Source organism: Euprymna scolopes, chromosome 12 (assembly GCF_053919585.1).
Source record: "Euprymna scolopes isolate OS-2025 chromosome 12, ASM5391958v1, whole genome shotgun sequence".
In the NCBI taxonomy this organism is placed as follows: Eukaryota; Metazoa; Mollusca; class Cephalopoda; order Sepiida; family Sepiolidae; genus Euprymna; species Euprymna scolopes.
The window spans coordinates 70,513,408-70,533,481 of record NC_136493.1 but is presented as its reverse complement, the minus strand read 5'-3'; the positions used below and the strand labels follow the sequence as shown (position 1 = coordinate 70,533,481).

Here is a 20,074-nt window from a genome sequence, read left to right as displayed (position 1 = left end):
AGAAAGTGCAGTCAGAAATTCAAAATAATCCAACTTTCTTCTGCCCAATAGTTTCCTCAAACATTGCTTGACAGTTTTAATTAATCTCTTCCAAGCTCCCCCCCCCCTTGCCAGGCAGAATAAAAAGGAATTGTTCGCTGGATGATGTGAATAGATTTAAATTGTTCCTTCAGCTTGTCAGATTCGAGCATGTTCGATAACAATATTCCGGACGCAACAAAGGATTTTGTGTTATCGGAATATACATGCGTAGGAATACCAAATAAATTGGTGAACCTAACAAAGGCTAGTATGAAAGAGCGGGTGATCATGTTCAGCAATAATTCTAAATGAATTGCACGCAAACTCATGCATGTAAAGAGTAATATGTACATTTTAACTTCTACCCCTCTAACTTTTATGGAAAATTGACCAGTGAAATCCACACCCACTTGTTTGAATGGGCGAACAGAGTTCACCCTATGAGCAGGCAATAGAGACCCAGCAGGTACCTTACAAGGCAGAGAATTTATTCTTTTACATACAATGCAAGTATGCAAAAAGGCTATTACGGCTTGTCTCCCCTGACGGATCCAAACCCCAGACAGTCTTAACTTACTAGAAGTTGAATTAACTCCCATGTGACAACAGTTAAGATAAGCCTCCTTAATCGCCAGTTTTGTTAAATAATGATTTTTCCCCAACAAAAGGGGAAACTTGACCTAAAAAGGCAAAATATCAGAATTCTGTATCCTACCTCTGGTTCTAATTAACCCATCTTTATCAAGGAATAACCCTAAGGCAGTTACCCTAGGGGGAGGCACCTTATCGAAATGTTGTTTCAAATAACCTAGTGAGAAGGCCTCCATTTGCATGTTAGCAAATATCAATAATTTGGCCCTATTAAAATTGTCAGCACTACAGTGACGTAACAAATCATAAAATTTCAACAACTTTTTCTAAGATGCTGATTGCCTTAGTTAAGCTGGAATACTTGTAATATCTAACGGGAAGGTATTTTCAGAATGATATGCCTCATCAGAGTATAAACGTGATACAAATTTTTTATTAGTTTCATTTAGACAAGGTAAGGGTCTTTCAATGCCATCTCTATTAAGCCATTTCGGGCCATACATTCAGAAATTGAATAACTGGAAAAACTTAGAAGTGTTGATACCTCTAGTTAAAAGATCTGCCGGATTCTTCAATGAGAAAACATATTTTAATTTCAGTAGAACACCAAATTTGATATTAATATTTTCTGAAAATTTTTGATCTCTGCGATCCTGTTTTCAATGAATATATTTTTCTTGAATCCCTTACTGTTCAGGATCCACAAGAGGGCTACTTTATTAGAAAAAAAATTATCCAAAATCTTAGGGGTTATCTTAAGGGCTAAATACATAGCCATTAATTCCAAAATGGGAAGTGACTTCCCCTTAATTGGAGGGATCAAGTAAAGATTACATACCCTGTAGCAGACGATAAAGATAGGCGAACAATTCAAGGGACACCGGTTGTTCGACCTTGACATTTCCGTTGGTTGTTCGTAAACTTGTAAACAGGTCAAATAGCAGACATATTCGACTGTTCGCGAGCAAGATTTTTAAAAAATATATTTACAAAACTTTTAAATATTTAAAAGAAAAAATATATATTTACAAAACATTTTCTTTAATATTAAATATTTACAAAACTTTTAAGGATTAAAAAAAAACTTTTTTTTATTTACACAAAACTTTTTGTGTAAGTAACAAAACGAACATATTTTAAACAAAATATATTTAAATAAAGGGGTGTCTTTCTGAGTATGTTCTTTTTATATATTTACAGAACTTTTAATAAAACTATTAATAATAATAATAATTTAAATAAATAGCAAATTTTTATGATGTGCCCCAGCATATTATAAACACTCCAACCTCCCTATGTTAAGAATGGCTTTCGGAATAAACACCCTCAACCTCAAAAGTCGTTCTTAACATGGGGTGGTTGGGATTGTTTATACTACGCTGGGCCAGGTTGTAAAATAATACCAAATAAATAAATAACCCGAGGTTATAACTGAGAATTTCGGATGATGTCAATTAAAAAATACATAATTTAAAAAAATATATAAATAAAATTATAACCAAACTTTTTAATGGCAGAAACAAATATAAAATAACTGACTTGTTCGGATTTTTGCGACCAAGATTAAGTTTTATGTACAGTGTGTGTGTGTGTGTGTGTGTGTGTGTATGTGCGTGTGTGTGTTTATCTTTCTTTGTGCGTTTTTAATACAATTCAATAAAAACACTAGAGGATGACCTCCAATCTGTAGTGGAATGGGGACATAAATGGATGGTCACATTCAATGCTGCCAAGACCAAACTGGTTTCCTTCAATAACTACAAGAAACCTTCTCTGCCGCCAATAGCAATGGCCAGTGACTCCCTGTCTGAGAGTACATCTTTCAAACTGCTTGGCCTAACGTTCACAGGAAACATGAGCTGGAACAATTATATTGAAAACATTGCCAGGGCCGCTGCAAAAAAGGTAGGCTCTCTCTACCATGCTAGAAAACTACTGACACCTGAAAGTATCCTGTATCTCTATAAGGCCACCATTCGCCCATGTATGGAGTATTGTTGTCACATCTGGGCTGGTGCGTCTACTACTAGTCTCTCGCTCCTAGACAAGGTTAAAAAAAGAGTTGCCAACCTGATAGGCCCTGAACTGGCATCTAAGCTTCAGCCTCTGTCCCATCGATGAAATGTTGCATCCCTTTGCTTGTTCTACAAGAATTTTAATGGTGAATGCTCTGACGAACTGCAGACACTTGTGCCCCCACGACGCAGACACCCTCGACAAACCAGACAGGCAACTAAATCCCACCCTCACACAGTAGAGATCCCTAGATGTAAAAAATCTTTCTACTCCAGTAGTTTCTTCCCCAGAACCGCTAGACTCTGGAATTCCATTCCAAGATCCTGCTTCCCTAACTGTACTGACATGCAGAAGTTCAAGTGCATCGTGAACCGACATCTTGCTGCCCAAATCCCTACATAGTGCCCCAATAGTTGCTGACCCTGATAGTAGCCCCCTACACCTGAGTGGCAATGTGCCTTGTTTGGGGTGAAAATGTAATTTAAAAAAAAAAAATAAAATATGGGAGTTTCGTTTAAATTCTTATAACCGAGACAGAGCTGGAATCCTTTTTGAGTTAAGTTATTAACAACTTTATAAAAATTATCAACTTATAATTTTCAATTCAAATCCCTGGAAAATAACGCCTCAAATTTTAAAGGATTTTGATCACCTGATTTTATAGATATATTGTGCTTCTGCAATTTCAAAGAGTCATTGCCAGTTAACGTGTTCACAGCCATATCAACTTTCTTGGGTTTTATGTTTTTAGCAGAACACAATTTAAATAGTATTGCCTGGGCGAAAAGTGATGTTTGACCCCCAGTATCAATCAAACAGAAAAAGTAAATAGGTTGACCATGAACTTTGATTGATATTCTAAGGACAGGAAAGATACTGTTCTGTTGTCCAGAATAAGTTGTTCTGCTCACAAAGGACTTATTTCCTTTAGGGCACATTACACTTAAGTGGCTTTTTAATCCACAAACTGCACATGGGTAAGGAAACCCCTTACTTCCTCAACAAACAGCATTCGAGTGTTCACTCAGACACTGAGTACATAATTTCAATTCCTTGGCTCTTCGGCATTTATCTTCGAAGGAAGGATATTTATTACAGTTCTCAATCAAATGGTCTGTGGCGTCGCACAGCTTGCATAATAAAATGGCCTTCACATCACGTGGAGAAGACGCCATATTGGAATTTGTATTAGGTGAAGAAGGTGCCAATCTTGGCGCGCAATTTTCCCGCCGAAAATCGAGCGGGCGGCCATCAAACATTCCTTAATGTCTCACGTGTTCGACATTATAGTATTTAGAGAAGGGAACCGTTCGCCACTTCTACTCATTAATTCTCTTCTTATAATATTAGGAAATTTTGCTAATAATACATGGGCTATCAATGCCCCTGAGGTTCTACCCTCAATAAAAAAGTCAGTCCCAAAAGACTTCTAAAGTTCCGTCAGATCTCGTTTTACCTTTTTGAGAAATGACCTTAAATTTTTTAGATCTGTTATGCAAGACGGACTAGGAATAATCTCTTCGAAAACCCAATTTCTAATTAAATCTGGATTTAAATATTTTCCCCCTATAAGTTTCAGGGCTACATCATAGTTGTGCAATGTTACATGCGAGACTGGAGACCACTTCAAAGGCTTCTCCTTCTAGTTTAGATTTAAGTACTCACAATTTGTCAGCCTTGTTCAAATTATCTGTACAAAATTCGAATTTATTCAAAAAGGTTCTGAAAGAAAACTTATCGTCTATGGACATACCAGAAAACTTTGGACAGTCCAATTGCATTTTTACAGGCATAACCGTCATAGGTTGAATATCTCGTGGCGTATCTATTTTCAATTTCAACGATAACAATTTTTCTTCAGTTTCCAAAGAAAACTCCCTGAATTCTCACAAAGATGCAATTTCTCTTCATCCAGAGTCTTAATTTGTACTATGTCTAATCAGATCATTCAGATGCATCAATCAATTTCTAATTACCATCTCTCGGGACCTTAAAATATCTAGTGAAGGGTTGTTAACCTCTAAGCACTTCACAGCACTATTTATGCAAAGCTATTTAGCTTCCCATTTAGTCATTAAGTCCCTTAGGGCCAAGAACAAGGTAAAGCCATGTGGGATTTTAAATCAAATGAATGTAATTTAATATACTTGTAACTTACGACTACAATTTCAAAGTCGAATTAAATCATTATCGAGAGATAATTTTGGATACAAGGAAAATTTCTTTTATTTTTACCCTTTTTTGAGTGCAAAAAACATAATTTTATTTGAGATTTAAAATATAGATTATATTAGTTTTTAGCGACTGAAGTTAAATTCAAATTCAAAATTAACGAAAAGAAAAAAACACTTTTCCGATTTAACGAAACAGAAAAAAAAATTTTTTTTTTAGATACAAACTAGAGTTTCTAGAATTTCAATATTCCAATTCAACTTCTAAAATCTTCTCCTTAATCGATTACATAGAAACAAATAAAAGATGAATTAGCAATAATTTTAATCAAATTATTAAACAAAATTAATAACGGCTTAACGTTTTGTAAAATTAATAACGGCTTAACGTTTTGTAAAATTATTAACGGCTTAACGTTTTGTAAAATTAATAACGGCTTAACGTTTTGTAAAATTAATAACGGCTTAACGTTTTGTAAAATTAATAACGGCTTAACGTTTTGTAAAATTAATAACGGCTTAACGTTTTGTAAAATTAATAACGGCTTAACGTTTTGTAAAATTAATAACGGCTTAACGTTTTGTAAAATTAATAACGGCTTAACGTTTTGTAAAATTAATAACGGCTTAACGTTTTGTAAAATTAATAACGGCTTAACGTTTTGTAAAATTAATAACGGCTTAACGTTTTGTAAAATTAATAACGGCTTAACGTTTTGTAAAATTAATAACGGCTTATCGTTTTGTAAAATTAATAACGGCTTATCGTTTTGTAAAATTAATAACGGCTTATCGTTTTGTAAAATTAATAACGGCTTATCGTTTTGTAAAATTAATAACGGCTTATCGTTTTGTAAAATAAATAACGGCTTATCGTTTTGTAAAATTAATAACGGCTTAACGTTTTGTAAAATTAATAACGGCTTAACGTTTTGTAAAATTATTAACGGCTTATCGTTTTGTAAAATTAATAACGGCTTATGGTTTTGTAAAATTAAGAATGTGAGAAATTAATCTCACAAACTCAATATTCCCTGGCTGAAGCAAAAATAATTCCACAATTACAAAACCATACCTTTAAACTAAAATTTTATTCAGTTATAACATCCAAGAACGGTTATTGGTCCGAGTACAGTCCTTGCAAAACATTGGTTCATTTTTTCCTCCCAAATTGGGAGCCAGTAGGTAACTCCTTTTGGTTGAGTGGTAGCGTGGTTTTCCTTCGAAAAGGTCCATAATAATTCATGGTGTTCTCGGCAAGAGTTCTGGTGCCTTTAATTAGGCATGAATCGAGTTCCTTGGGACCCTAATTGATTTGAGAAAAGGTCAAACATTTAGGTGATATAAACACAATGAAAATGTTCAAAAGATGCCATCCTCTAATTGGGATATCTTCGGCACAATATAAGGGTGTCTCTGCTTGTAGAGATTTCAAATCCTTTTTCACCAAACATTTAGGTGATTTAAACATGGAGAAATTGTTGCGGCTCCATTCTCGATAAGGCATTCTTCTCGGTGCCAACTTTTGGTGAGTCTCGCCCTTGCCGGAGGTTTTCGTAGACTGAAAAACCAAATGGACGTTTACAAAAAAGGCACCAAGTAATTATCTTGGCCCATACAAATTAACCAATCACAGGCTGCCTACAAGAAATGTGTGTAGGTGACTTAAAATATGAAATTGGTATTGTAACTGGAATTTTTCAACATATAATGCTACGCTACAGCAGAACACCGACCACTCTAATTTGTTTTTTAAGGGTATCCGAGGTCGATGACAACGGATCTGATAATACAAACCCGACGCAAATTTACCATTTGCAGGGTATTAACCCCTGAACCCAGGGACTATTTACCGCCATTTTATAGTTTCCGTTTACACTATGCACGTGGTAGCATAAACGACAGCTGTTAAATGTGCCTTCACTTAGCAAACTACTTTCTCACATGGCGTACAAATCTTCTGCGGACAATTTAAAATTATATGAAAAAGAAATAAAACAAGAAGAAAAGAAAAACACTCCAAGTGGGGAGGAGGGGGGTAATGTCGGAAAGACATTTTTTTTTTTTTTCAGAACATAGAATTTTCAATTTTTTTTTTTTTTTTCATTGGCGGACAATTTAAAATTAACGTCGCACTAAATAATAAGCAAACCAAAAGGAACAAGAAGTGAATTTTTGCAATATATTTTTGTGGCGAAATACTACTTTTTTTAAAGTACACACGGATTCATTCATAATTGTGAAATTATTCAAAATCGAACAAATAAAGCACAAGCACAACTAAATTTTTTTTTGTTGTTAAATAATTACACATTTTCGCCAGCCCGGTAACATAAGTGCACAGGTACACATAAAGTGATTTTTAATATCGTATTCAGCTAAATCCATAACAGGCGGCACTTGAATGAATGGTTTATTTTATTGATGCTATACCATAATCACGTGATTAAAATTTTAGCAGACGAAAAATTGGGAGTCAAAAGAGTCCAGAGTTCCAATTTTTTTTATAAAATCCAATGTTGCTTTCTTTATGAAATTGTCTTATCAAAATTATATTTTCTTACGCAGAAATAAATGTTTTTACAATTATATATTAATACATAGGCATATCTAAACCGTTGTGTAGAACGTCATCATACATATTAATTAGTGACGTCATCATTTCATGTGTTTATTATAGTTTGGGTCAATTTCTATGGAAAATCATTTATGCAGAAATTTGTGAATAAATAAAATGTACAATTAAAAAAAAATGGATAAAAAACAATATAATACTTACCTTTTATGAAACAAATAGATTTTTAATTTAACTACACAGACAATAAAATTAATTTTAATCTGTCCTGTTGATACATATATCTAAAGATACTGCTGCTTACAGGCCACTATACTTTTTTAGAAAAAAAGGCGCAAATGGTTTGGTTTTCAAATATTTTGTGCTCAGAAAAAAATTCTTGTTTGTTACTTATTTGTCGTGTTATTTGACCAAGAAGAAATTTTTGGGTTTTTTTTTTCGTTATTTCTTTTATTTTCAGTGAGAAAGAATTAATAAAAAAATTAATAATTATATTTTATTTTAGTAAGAAAGATAATGAAATAGTAATACATTTTTACTAAATAGGTACGCATCAGAAAAAAACTTTGTTTTATTTGGTTTTCGAGTTTCTGATTCGATTTTTAAATTTTATATGCGCGGACGACTTTTTTTAATGGTGATTTGGCCAGGGTATTCCGACGTATGCCCTTTTTAAAATAAGTTGAGCTACTAGAAACTTACAAAGCTACATAGAAAATGAACACTTAGAAAAATCAATTTTATTTTTTTAAAACAGTAAACAAGTAAAAATATTTTTTACAAATATTATAGGATGTGTATTCTCTTTTAAAGACAACATCTCTTTCAATAACGGTCATAAAATGTGTTTTCAATCGATATTTATTCAATAATGGACCAGTTTTTCTACCTAGCAAAATGAACAAGTTTTCCAGAGACGAATTCCAGAAAACTCGTCCATTTTTAGTTGGTAGGAAAACTCGTCCATTATTGAATTGTTGTGCTCGGTGGCAGTGTCAGTTGCAAAGAAGTATATTTGTTTATCACACGCATGTACAAACATGGTGACCAGTGAATTACAATGCATAATACAGGTCTTTATATCTCGAAAACTATTTGTCTCTACAAAATTTAAATGAGATTTCCTTATTCAGCATAGTCGAAAACCTGTTAGAGAGTGGCCAGGCAGAAGCAGTAAATTATCTGTTATCTCTTTATCTAATTATCCGTGTATCTAGATATCCATCTATATATTTATCTGTCTGTTTATATAAATTTCTATTTATTTAGCAATGAGTGGATAACAGATTTGAATCACGTTTGACAGGTTGTTAAACGTGTAACACTCTGGGACCAGTCAGTTTGCACTAGAAAGTATTCAAATGAGGACGATTTGCACAAGCATAGTGTTGAGTTGGATTGGAAACGTTGAATGAACAAGAAACGTTAAGAAAGTGTCCTATGAGGGAGACTGGTAGGTCTCAGAATGGAGACATAGAATGAATAAAAATATATATAAAAGCAATCATTCATCTAGGGTCTGTCTTCAAGCGTCTTTGTTACAACAGGCTCCCCCAAAGATGATTGCTGAATCCTCCAGGCTGGACAAAAAGGCGACAAACAACAGAAACTGGTATGTCATCAATGCATGTTATGTGATAGGTTCTGACACACACACACACCAACATCTAGACAAGTCATGGGCTAAAATAGACATTAAGGTGAGGACAACAGTCCGTTACACAACACAAGATACATATGGTCCATTTATGATAAGAACACACAGATATGTAGTAGTGCCACGTATACACATTCAACACACCATGGTAATATACATATATATAGAACTCCTCCACAACGAAATAAATAAACAGAAAAGTTTGTACCGTAACAGGGGAGGTAAGTATTTTCTGAAAATTGAAAATCTTAGGCCAATGTGGCAAAACTCAATGTTTGCTAATTTTCTTAAAAAAATATTTTCATTAATAATTACTTATTGTTTTTCATAATTTTGGGATATGTTCATTACTGTGGCATGGCAATTAAGTAGATACCATTTTTACTTGAAATCCAATATTTCGAATTTTGCTCTTATAACAAAGAAACAATATTATTTTTATGAACATAAATATATTTGATTTGCCATGAAGTAAAAATGTTTTTTTATTTAAGAATGTATATAATTTTAAATCAATTTGGAACTTTCAATTAGTTATTCTCTAATATTTCTACTTAAATTATTTTCGTATCCAATTATAATGCAATTTACTGTTTTGTATCATTTTAATATCGATTATCAACCAAGATTATTAACCCCCCCCCCACATACCTTTTAGAAAAATGGTTTTGTTTCAGTGTAAGATTCTAATTTTAAGACTCTAGTCATAAAACAGTAAATGATTACAAAATGCAGAAGTTTAATTACCTGTATATTTTTAATGTGCTGCAATTAATAATAAAAAAAAATTTTTGTAGAAAGCCAATTTTACATATGTCGAGGGAAGAAGGATCAACCGGTCTCTGAATTCATGACAAAGTCGAGAGCATGGGTCGAAACACCTTTCTCTAGCCAGCAAAAAAAAAAAAAAAAACAACAATAAAACGTCAGCAAATAGGTATGACTTTTGAACAATTACACATGTTTTAAATAACAATTTTTTATTAACCAGAAGAAAATAATTTTCAGTGTTTAGAGGTGCAAGTCAGAGTTCTTGATTGTACTCGGTCTCCTCAAGTGAAGGAAATTAAAAGGATTGGAGTCCATTAATGATACGGTGAGATGTGTATCTGTTATAAGGCAAAGATTTGGGAACGTCCTTCGAGTGAGGAAATTGTGAATGCATGACTGAGGAAGGTTTCAAGTTAGTATAATTTAATGAGCGAAACTTTATGAAAGTGAAATACTGTGGAGAAAAAGTTTATAAGCATAGAATGTGATAACCACAAGCAGTAGTAATGGTTACTTGTGGAACTGCTTCCTCGACTGTTTTAATTTTGACAGGTTAATCTTTATATACCAGCTTTCTTGAATGTTCTAACCTGTTTACTGTTTTCCTATGTGAAAGGATAAAAATGTAGTTGGGTTAGGGTTTGTGTGTCAAGTTGACACGTTACAGCCAGATTTCCTTGCATGATACTGATTTGCATAGGTGTTCGATGACACAATCAAAATGTCCCCGCAATGAATAGATTCCGGTTGTATGAATTCTTTTGTTAATGTGGTGGGTTAGGTTAATTAGTCACTACACATACACAAAAAAAAAAAAAAACAAATGCCAAAGTTCTTATACAATCAGAAAAGTAGGAAGCTAAATTGGTAAGTTGATTGAATCATTGATTGCCGATTGTCCAACATTTCTAACAGAGAAAATATATGTAGCGAAAAAATAACAACAAAATAGTCAATAAATACCAAAGGCAATTAAAGTAGGCGAGGGTGAAAAAAAAAATTCTTTGGGTTTTATGTAGTTTAAAAGCTGAACTGAAAAATATCATTTAACTTTTGTCAAAAAAATAATTTAACTTTCTTGTCAATACAAATAATTTTTGATGAAATAAATATTGCTTTAGTTGTTTCATTTTTTTCTGTGAAATGAAAATAAAATGTGTCCATGTTTGCAATTAGCACAAAATCATGCATCATTAATAATGCATGAAGAAAAGTCAACAATCTTACGCCATCACCAGTCATGAGCATTTTATTTTAAGGGTGTTTGAAATTTTGAAGGGTTTGGATTTGGGAAGATATTTTTGAAGTTAGCTGATTTTTTAAATATTTTCAGTGAAAAAGATTTATAGAGTCTATAATTCATTGTGAGAAAACGAAAGACGTATTATACAACAAAAGCAGAATAATGAGTCAGAATGCATATTTGTCATAAGAGATATTTTATATATGTTTAAAATGGAAGTTTACAGCAATAGGAAACCATAGAATGTTTAGAGTTCTTGTAAAACATTTATTAGTTGAGATATTGAACAAGTCAGAGTTGATAGTTTAGGTGCTGTGCATTATGTGGGTCAGAAAATCATAATCAAAACTTCTTTGCTCAATTATATTTCTTAAAAGTTGTAAATAAGAGTTACTGTTCATTATTTTTTTATATTAGAAAAAATTTAATGAGTAAGATTAGGAATATTTCAATGAATAAGTTGGTCTTAAATGAGCAGACGACAGCGAAGATTCAAGCTCTTTGTGTGTGTGTCGGTGTGTCAGTCTGTCACCCTTTGTAAGTATAAGTATGCATGAGTTGACATGCCAGCAGGCTCAAACCCCGACGGAGAGGCGCTGAAGGACACTGTTCTGTGGATGTCGGACGGAGCTGAACGTTGGTAGAAAGTGTGGGAATATTAGATGTCTTTTCTTCTAGCAATAATAAGTGACTGAGCTGAACGTTGGTAGAAAGTGTGGGAATATTAGATGACTTTTCTTCTAGCAATAATAAGTGACGAAGCTGAACGTTGGTAGAAAGTGTGGGAATATTAGATGACTTTTCTTCTAGCAATAATAAGTGACGGAGCTGAACGTTGGTAGAAAGTGTGGGAATATTAGATGTCTTTTCTTCTAGCAATAATAAGTGACGGAGCTGAACGTTGGTAGAAAGTGTGGGAATATTAGATGTCTTTTCTTCTAGCAATAATAAGTGACGGAGCTGAACGTTGGTAGAAAGTGTGGGCATATTAGATGACTTTTCTTCTAGCAATAATAAGTGACGGAGCTGAACGTTGGTAGAAAGTGTGGGAATATTAGATGACTTTTCTTCTAGCAATAATAAGTGACGGAGCTGAACGTTGGTAGAAAGTGTGGGAATATTAGATGTCTTTTCTTCTAGCAATAATAAGTGATGGAGCTGAACGTTGGTAGAAAGTGTGGGAATATTAGATGTCTTTTCTTCTAGCAATAATAAGTGACGGAGCTGAACGTTGGTAGAAAGTGTGGGAATATTAGATGACTTTTCTTCATGCAATGACTAGTGACGGAGCTGAACGTGGGTAGAAAGTGTGGGAATATTAGATGTCTTTTCTTTTAGCAATAATAAGTGACGGAGCTGAACGTTGGTAGAAAGTGTGGGAATATTAGATGTCTTTTCTTCTAGCAATAATAAGTGACGGAGCTGAACGTTGGTAGAAAGTGTGGGAATATTAGATGACTTTTCTTCTAGCAATAATAAGTTACGGAGCTGAACGTTGGTAGAAAGTGTGGGAATATTAGATGTCTTTTCTTCTAGCAATAATAAGTGACGGAGCTGAACGTTGGTAGAAAGTGTGGGAATATTAGATGTCTTTTCTTCTAGAAATAATAAGTGATGGAGCTGAACATTGGTAGAAAGTGTGGGAATATGAGATGACTTTTCTTCTAGCAATAATAAGTGACAGAGCTGAACGTTGGTAGAAAGTGTGGGAATATTAGATGTCTTTTCTTCTAGCAATAATAAGTGACGGAGCTGAACGTTGGTAGAAAGTGTGGGAATATTAGATGACTTTTCTTCTAGCAATAATAAGTGACGGAGCTGAACGTTGGTAGAAAGTGTGGGAATATTAGATGACTTTTCTTCTAGCAATAATAAGTGACGGAGCTGAACGTTGGTAGAAAGTGTGGGAATATTAGATGTCTTTTCTTCTAGCAATAATAAGTGACGGAGCTGAACGTTGGTAGAAAGTGTGGGAATATTAGATGACTTTTCTTCTAGCAATAATAAGTGACGGAGCTGAACGTTGGTAGAAAGTGTGGGAATATTAGATGACTTTTCTTCTAGCAATAATAAGTGACGTAGCTGAACGTTGGTAGAAAGTGTGGGAATATTAGATGACTTTTCTTCTAGCAATAATAAGTGACGGAGCTGAACGTTGGTAGAAAGTGTGGGAATATTAGATGACTTTTCTTCTAGCAATAATAAGTGACGGAGCTGAACGTTGGTAGAAAGTGTGGGAATATTAGATGTCTTTTCTTCTAGCAATAATAAGTGACGGAGCTGAACGTTGGTAGAAAGTGTGGGAATATTAGATGACTTTTCTTCTAGCAATAATAAGTGACGGAGCTGAACGTTGGTAGAAAGTGTGGGAATATTAGATGACTTTTCTTCTAGCAATAATAAGTGACGAAGCTGAACGTTGGTAGAAAGTGTGGGAATATTAGATGACTTTTCTTCTAGCAATAATAAGTGACGGAGCTGAACGTTGGTAGAAAGTGTGGGAATATTAGATGTCTTTTCTTCTAGCAATAATAAGTGACGGAGCTGAACGTTGGTAGAAAGTGTGGGAATATTAGATGTCTTTTCTTCTAGCAATAATAAGTGACGGAGCTGAACGTTGGTAGAAAGTGTGGGAATATTAGATGACTTTTCTTCTACCAATAATAAGTGACGGAGCTGAACGTTGGTAGAAAGTGTGGGAATATTAGATGTCTTTTCTTCTAGCAATAATAAGTGACGGAGCTGAACGTTGGTAGAAAGTGTGGGAATATTAGATGACTTTTCTTCTAGCAATAATAAGTGACGGAGCTGAACGTTGGTAGAAAGTGTGGGAATATTAGATGTCTTTTCTTCTAGCAATAATAAGTGACGGAGCTGAACGTTGGTAGAAAGTGTGGGAATATTAGATGTCTTTTCTTCTAGCAATAATAAGTGACGGAGCTGAACGTTGATAGAAAGTGTGGGAATATTAGATGTCTTTTCTTCTAGCAATAAAAATGAACAAGAATTATTTCTCGGATTAGCTAATTTCTACAGAAATTCTTACAAAAATATGCGGACAATTCAAGCTTTTTTGACTTGTGAAAAGGGAACATGCAATTTTTTTGGATTAATACATACCAGGCATTCTAAGTTAAAAGCTCTTTCGAAAACCCCTTTAAACTCTTAAAAAACATCATAATGTTAACTATAGATGCAAGTAGTTATTCTATATCCTCAATTTTATTGCGAGACAAACACTGAGTTTTATATTTTTCAAGGATATTAATGCCAACTGAAATAAAGTATTCTAATATAGAAAAGGAAGTACTGGCAATTGGTTACTTGGACAATTCTTGCTTTAATCCATTCATAAACTATTAGAATTTGTTTTCAATTCCGAGAAAGAATTGAAAATAAAACTACATCATCCCAAATAACGGTAATGGCTTTTTGTTTGATATTGTATATGTAATAGGAAATACTTTATCACATTTGAATGCCTTATCACAGCTTCAGTTTAAAAAGGACAAAATGACAAAAATTAATTGCAAAATGTTGAAAATGAATTGGCTCAATTCAGAAACAGTACAAGATCCAGTCTAAAACATAATTATGTATAAAGAACAATAAATTATGTGATTGTTCAAAAGTGGAAAGACTGCATAAAGAAATCAGACACAAACTATCAATAGCATAAAAAAGTGATAATTTGTAATGGAGATTTGGTGGTGTCACCAGGAATATGTAGAAAAGACATAAAATGCATGCACAATAATGTGCATTAAAACTTGAAGCTTGATGGTCTGGATATAACAGTGGCATAGAAAATTACCTATGCAAATGTCATAAATTTGTTAAAAGAATTCTCACCCCCAAAAAATTACTCATGATCTAAGAAAACAAAACCAGGGTTTCACCATGAGTGAGGCTGAGGAGCACCACAATCCCTTTCTTAAAGCGGACCAAATGCTTTATATGGAAAAATTAAATCGCTGCAAACATTTAATTATTGATTTTTTTTTTTTTTTTTTACTGGGAAGAGATATGATACATGACTACAGGAGTAAAGAGTTTTAGGATGGTTCATGAAAAATAAAATAAAACAATAAATTTAGAAAAAAATGCAACAATTTTTGATTGATCAAAAACAAAAAATGGTTGTAAACATCATTGATTAATGTTAAAATTTGAAATTAATGTTTTTCATATTTATTTTAGAAATTATCTTGTTAGTGCTCCGTGAAAAACCTTTATCCTGCTCAGGGGCCCATGGTGTCCTGAAGTTAGGGAAAGCCTGGTCTAGATTCCTTTGGATCAAGCACAAGTTGGATTATGTTTTTTTTTTCAGCTTGGTCTGAAGTTTTCCATGTAAAAAATATAAAAACTAATACAAGTTTGAATCTTATTGTGTATCTACTGTGTTCAGTTTAAAAAGGTATGAACCTCCCCTAGTAGCATCCTCTCTCTGAATTGTATTCAATAATTTACTTAGTTTTTAAAAAAAGAGTTTCATGGTATTTTACCATCTTTTTGAAATGGTCTTTAGTTGTTATTTACCTGTTTCAATTGCGTTCTTCAGACAATTGAAAAAAATCTACAAAGAACAACAGCTGTAATGTTGCAAAAACAACTGAGTTGAACAGTTTGAAATGTGTAAATAATAATATAAAGAAAGGGTTGATCTGACAAAACAAAGTCAACCATGCTAAAGTAATACTGAATATATTTTATTAAAAAAATAGTTTTCTTTCAAGATTAGGCTGTGTGTACACATTTTTAGCAAATATGTACTAAGTACATTGTGTGTGTGTGTGTGTGTGTGTGTGTGTGTGTGTGTGTGTGTGTGTGTGTGTGTGTGTGCGTGCGTGATTCATAAGGATGTTATGAATCTAGTTGCTTTTGGCCCAAATTTTACCCACCCCTCCTCTTACTGACTAATTGTTCATTGATTGTTACAGAACTGCACATACGTTTCTAATATATTTTACAAGATGATAAGTAAAGTATCCAATTAACTTGTTTCCATATAATTGTTTGCCTGCTTATCACAACAGTTTGAATGTTTCTTGGTTTAATTCATTTTTAACAAATATCATTTGATACTTAACATCTGTAGTGCTCATATCCTGATGAATAATCTCCCTTGATTCACTACCCTGTTGTTACTGATCACATTTCAGCAAATACAAATTAAAGTATGCATTGTCCTTCATAATACAGTTTGCTCTACATCTTTTTTTCTCTCTCCTGCTCTCTCCTGCTCTCTCTCTCTCTCTCCTGCTCTCTCTCTCTCTCTCTCTCTCCTGCTCTCTCTCTCTCTCTCTCTCAGTGTTTTTAGGTGGTTGAAGAAAGCACAAGTGATTCCAGAACCTCTCTGAATTGAATACTGGCAGTAACTATTGTGTAAGCTGAGGCAAATTTTTACAAGGATTTTATTACTTTATTTTTATGTATCCTTATTTAACCTAACCTGACCCGAATCCTAACTAACCAGTTGATATCTTTTTACATGTTTATTCTCTCATCTCTTCAGTTAGCTTTTTTGCATTTCAAAATCTTGTTTGTCCACTTGCTTCACACTGTAGAAATAAAATGATGACAACATGGAAAAGATATGATCAATTTAGTCAACTAACATGTTTTTCTATTCAATTTAATTAAACCAGATTTCATTCTTTTTGTCCAAGGAATCTCTGTAAGAAAAGAAATCGTATGTTGGTCAATCTGTGATAAATTTGTAATTGTATTTTCATATCTTAACACACAGACTGAATGAATCTCACTGTCAATGTGGCTAGTCTGTCAAATAAATTTGAAATTTTACTTTTATTCTTGGTTTTCACTCATTAAAATGATTGCTAAATTGATTTAAATTCATGAAAAATGTGGAGTTTTCTGGTTTTTGTTTTTATTTAAATTTAAAAAAAAAAATGTAATTTTTTTATGTAAATGAAAATAGGTCATATTTTGGATGCTCATATCAGCAACATCAAATTTCTCATTTTATATACTGATTTTCTTTTTATTTCAACTCTTCTAAATATTATCAAGAAATTATTAATTCTTCAAATTATGAAAGCAAATTTTGTAAAACATGTTTTATGTTTATAAGGCCCTGTTTACAATGTTAATCTAACATAAATAGAACACCCAATGCTCATTTGTGATTTTCAGCTGGAAGTAGAATGGCGTCATTTTTAACACTTGTAAGTTCAGAAAGTTATTTTAAAAATTTGCCAAAGTTTGGGAACCTATTCGCATGACTGAACATATTTCCTCATCTAAACATTAAATAAATATGTTTTTAAAAAAGAATTTAATGATCTAAAGTTTTCATGCTTAATCAATATATAATATTGAAAAAGAAAATTTTAGAGCTACACTCATTAAAATCTTTTACAGCTTTTTATCTTAAACAAAAATAAATATAATGTGTCAACCACAGCTATTTATTAAACATATTTTATGCAAATTAGATCATCAGTGTCAAATTTAATGTATGTATTTGTAATTTCAGAATAAAAACAGTCTTTCTGCACATGGATGTGTAAATATTTGAAAATTCAGTTATTCATATACATCTTATATATAAAATAAAATTAATTTTCTCCTGTTTCATTGACCGTTATAGCTTTCAATATCTCCATATGTTAATCTGTTTTGCCAACTATTTTGGCCAATTTCTGATATCTGTTTTCAGAAAATATGCATTTGTTTCATTGTCCTTCAAAATATTTTAATATTTATTTCAGCCTAACAGCGATTTACATATGATTTTCACTTTCACATTAACATCCATTTCAACTACCACAAACTTTACCAGGAATTGTTCTTAATAGGTTCACTATTTTGCCTCGGCACCATTTAATATTTCATTTGTTTGTTTTAGCCATTGTCTATCGACTACATTTTCAATCTAAATATAAGGTATTCCTTTAAAATACTCGTTCTTCTTTCTCGACATATTTCAGAATTAGAGAATAAACTAATATTAAATCATGGACTACAATGCATGATTAAAGGGTGATAAGGAGGGGGGGCAATTCATTGTATTTTGCTTGTAAAACAATTGTTTCTAGGTATGGACATATATAGAAATTTAAGAAATCTATAAATCTATTATTTATATTGATATTTTTTGTTCTTTATACTGTTGCATTAGAAATTGATATGCTGGTATCAGTGCTATGCTTTGATTGACTTACAGGGTCCTTTATCAGCAGTTAACAGAGAGAGAATGTGTTTATGAGTTTAGGACACTGTAATTTGTTTTTTAATATCTAGTATTTTTTTGTTTCAGCAGCACATTTTTACATTGAAGTTTAATAGATTTTTTTGCTTTTCAATATTAATAAAAGTTGATAAACACACTATATATTATACAAAATAAGCTTTATATAAATAATTTTAGCTAATATTTAAGATTTTTTTTATCATTTTTTACTGAGTATAACTAAGAAAAATTATGTGATCAGATTCCAAAGAATTTAGTTGTTTTAAATCAAGCTCAAGTGCAAACTATTAAATAAATGAAGACTAAAATATGTCTTACACTTGTTGCAGTCCTTCTCATTCACATTCCATTTCTAACTATAACTGGAGCCCAGTTTGACACCATGGACACACAAGGTTTTGCAAAATACAACTAAGATTATATAACATTGGTTGAATATATGAAAATAAGTGTACCACTATAATGAATCACACAACTGTTTTTATTGGTTACAATAATGAAAATGAGTTTGTTACATGTAACTTACACTAACAGCTGCAATGCTGTCCCAAGTTACCTCATCTCTAACATGCTTGAATCTACTGCCTTACTCAAACTATATTTTTGAATCCGTGTTTTCTGACTAACATCCTAAGTGGATATCTTCATGCCAGAAGACTGCATGCATAACAAAACATAACCACTACAAGATATCCAGAAAAATGAGACTTAAATCAAAATTCTTTGAAGCGTATCTTTTAATGTGGGAAGAAAATTCCAGTCAATTTTATTTTTCCTCAATAGTCGTCCATATCATCCATATCATCCACATTATCCATATAATCCACATCATCCACATCATCCACATTATCCACATCATCCACATTATCCACATTATCCATATCATCCACATTATCCACATCATACACATTATCCACATCATCCACATCATCCATATCATCCATATCATCCACATCATCCATATCATCCATATAATCCACATCATCCATATCATCCATATTATCCACATCATCCACATCATCCACATTATCCACATTATCCATATCATCCACATTATCCACATCATACACATTATCCACATCATCCACATCATCCATATCATCCATATTATCCACATCATCCATATCATCCACATCATCCACATCATCAACATCATCCACATCATCCATATCATCCATATCATCCATATTATCCACATCATCCACATCATCCACATTATCCACATTATCCACATCATCCACATTATCCACATTACACTGGTCAACACAATATTTTTGGCAGGCAAAGTAAGACTGGTTTCTGGGGTTTTCAAGGGCGCTGAATCCGAATCTGACATTAGTTTTTTCAAATTGGCTCTAGTTTTTGAGATATCACAGGGGGGTCGTTTGTCTGAAATCACCGATTCGCGACAATAGCTAAACGTACAAAAAACGGCTAAATAGTGCATAAATGTCAGATATTGATTTTTATGATAATCTTAAACCAAAAAGACAGTGTAAAATCTCAATCTAATAAGTTAAGTTAGATATAACATCATTTCATCTATCCTATAACTGAACACTTTTCATAGATTTCGAGGATATACAAAAAATTTGCTGAATTTTAATTCTCCAAGTGAAAAAAAACATTTACATAATCAGTTATATATCATAAATTAATGCAAAGCATTATACACTAGATTCTTAGTTACAATGAACACACAAAACAATATTTTATTCACAAAACTAAAATTGACGTTTATACGATTTTCGCTTGTGAGCAACTTTTGGGCAGTCTCTCAAAAGGTTCCAGCAGTAGTCTGCTATCATGTGCT

At 32.7% G+C, this 20,074-nt stretch overlaps 1 protein-coding gene across 5 annotated transcripts in view; it reads left to right on the top strand.

The window, feature by feature from the left end:
- LOC145291326 (arginase, hepatic-like) overlaps positions 1-20,074 on the top strand; it is a 646,066-nt gene that overhangs the window by 11,803 nt on the left and 614,189 nt on the right. Inside the window, exon 1 of one of the 5 annotated variants that reach the window (XM_080137077.1) lies at positions 16,293-16,430. The exons of 3 other annotated variants lie outside the window; for them this stretch is intronic. The gene's annotated coding sequence lies outside the window, so the exon portion shown is untranslated. Of the gene's footprint in view, positions 1-16,292; positions 16,431-20,074 lie in introns of those variants that run through there. One more of the 5 variants, XM_080137080.1, reaches the window with a different exon arrangement.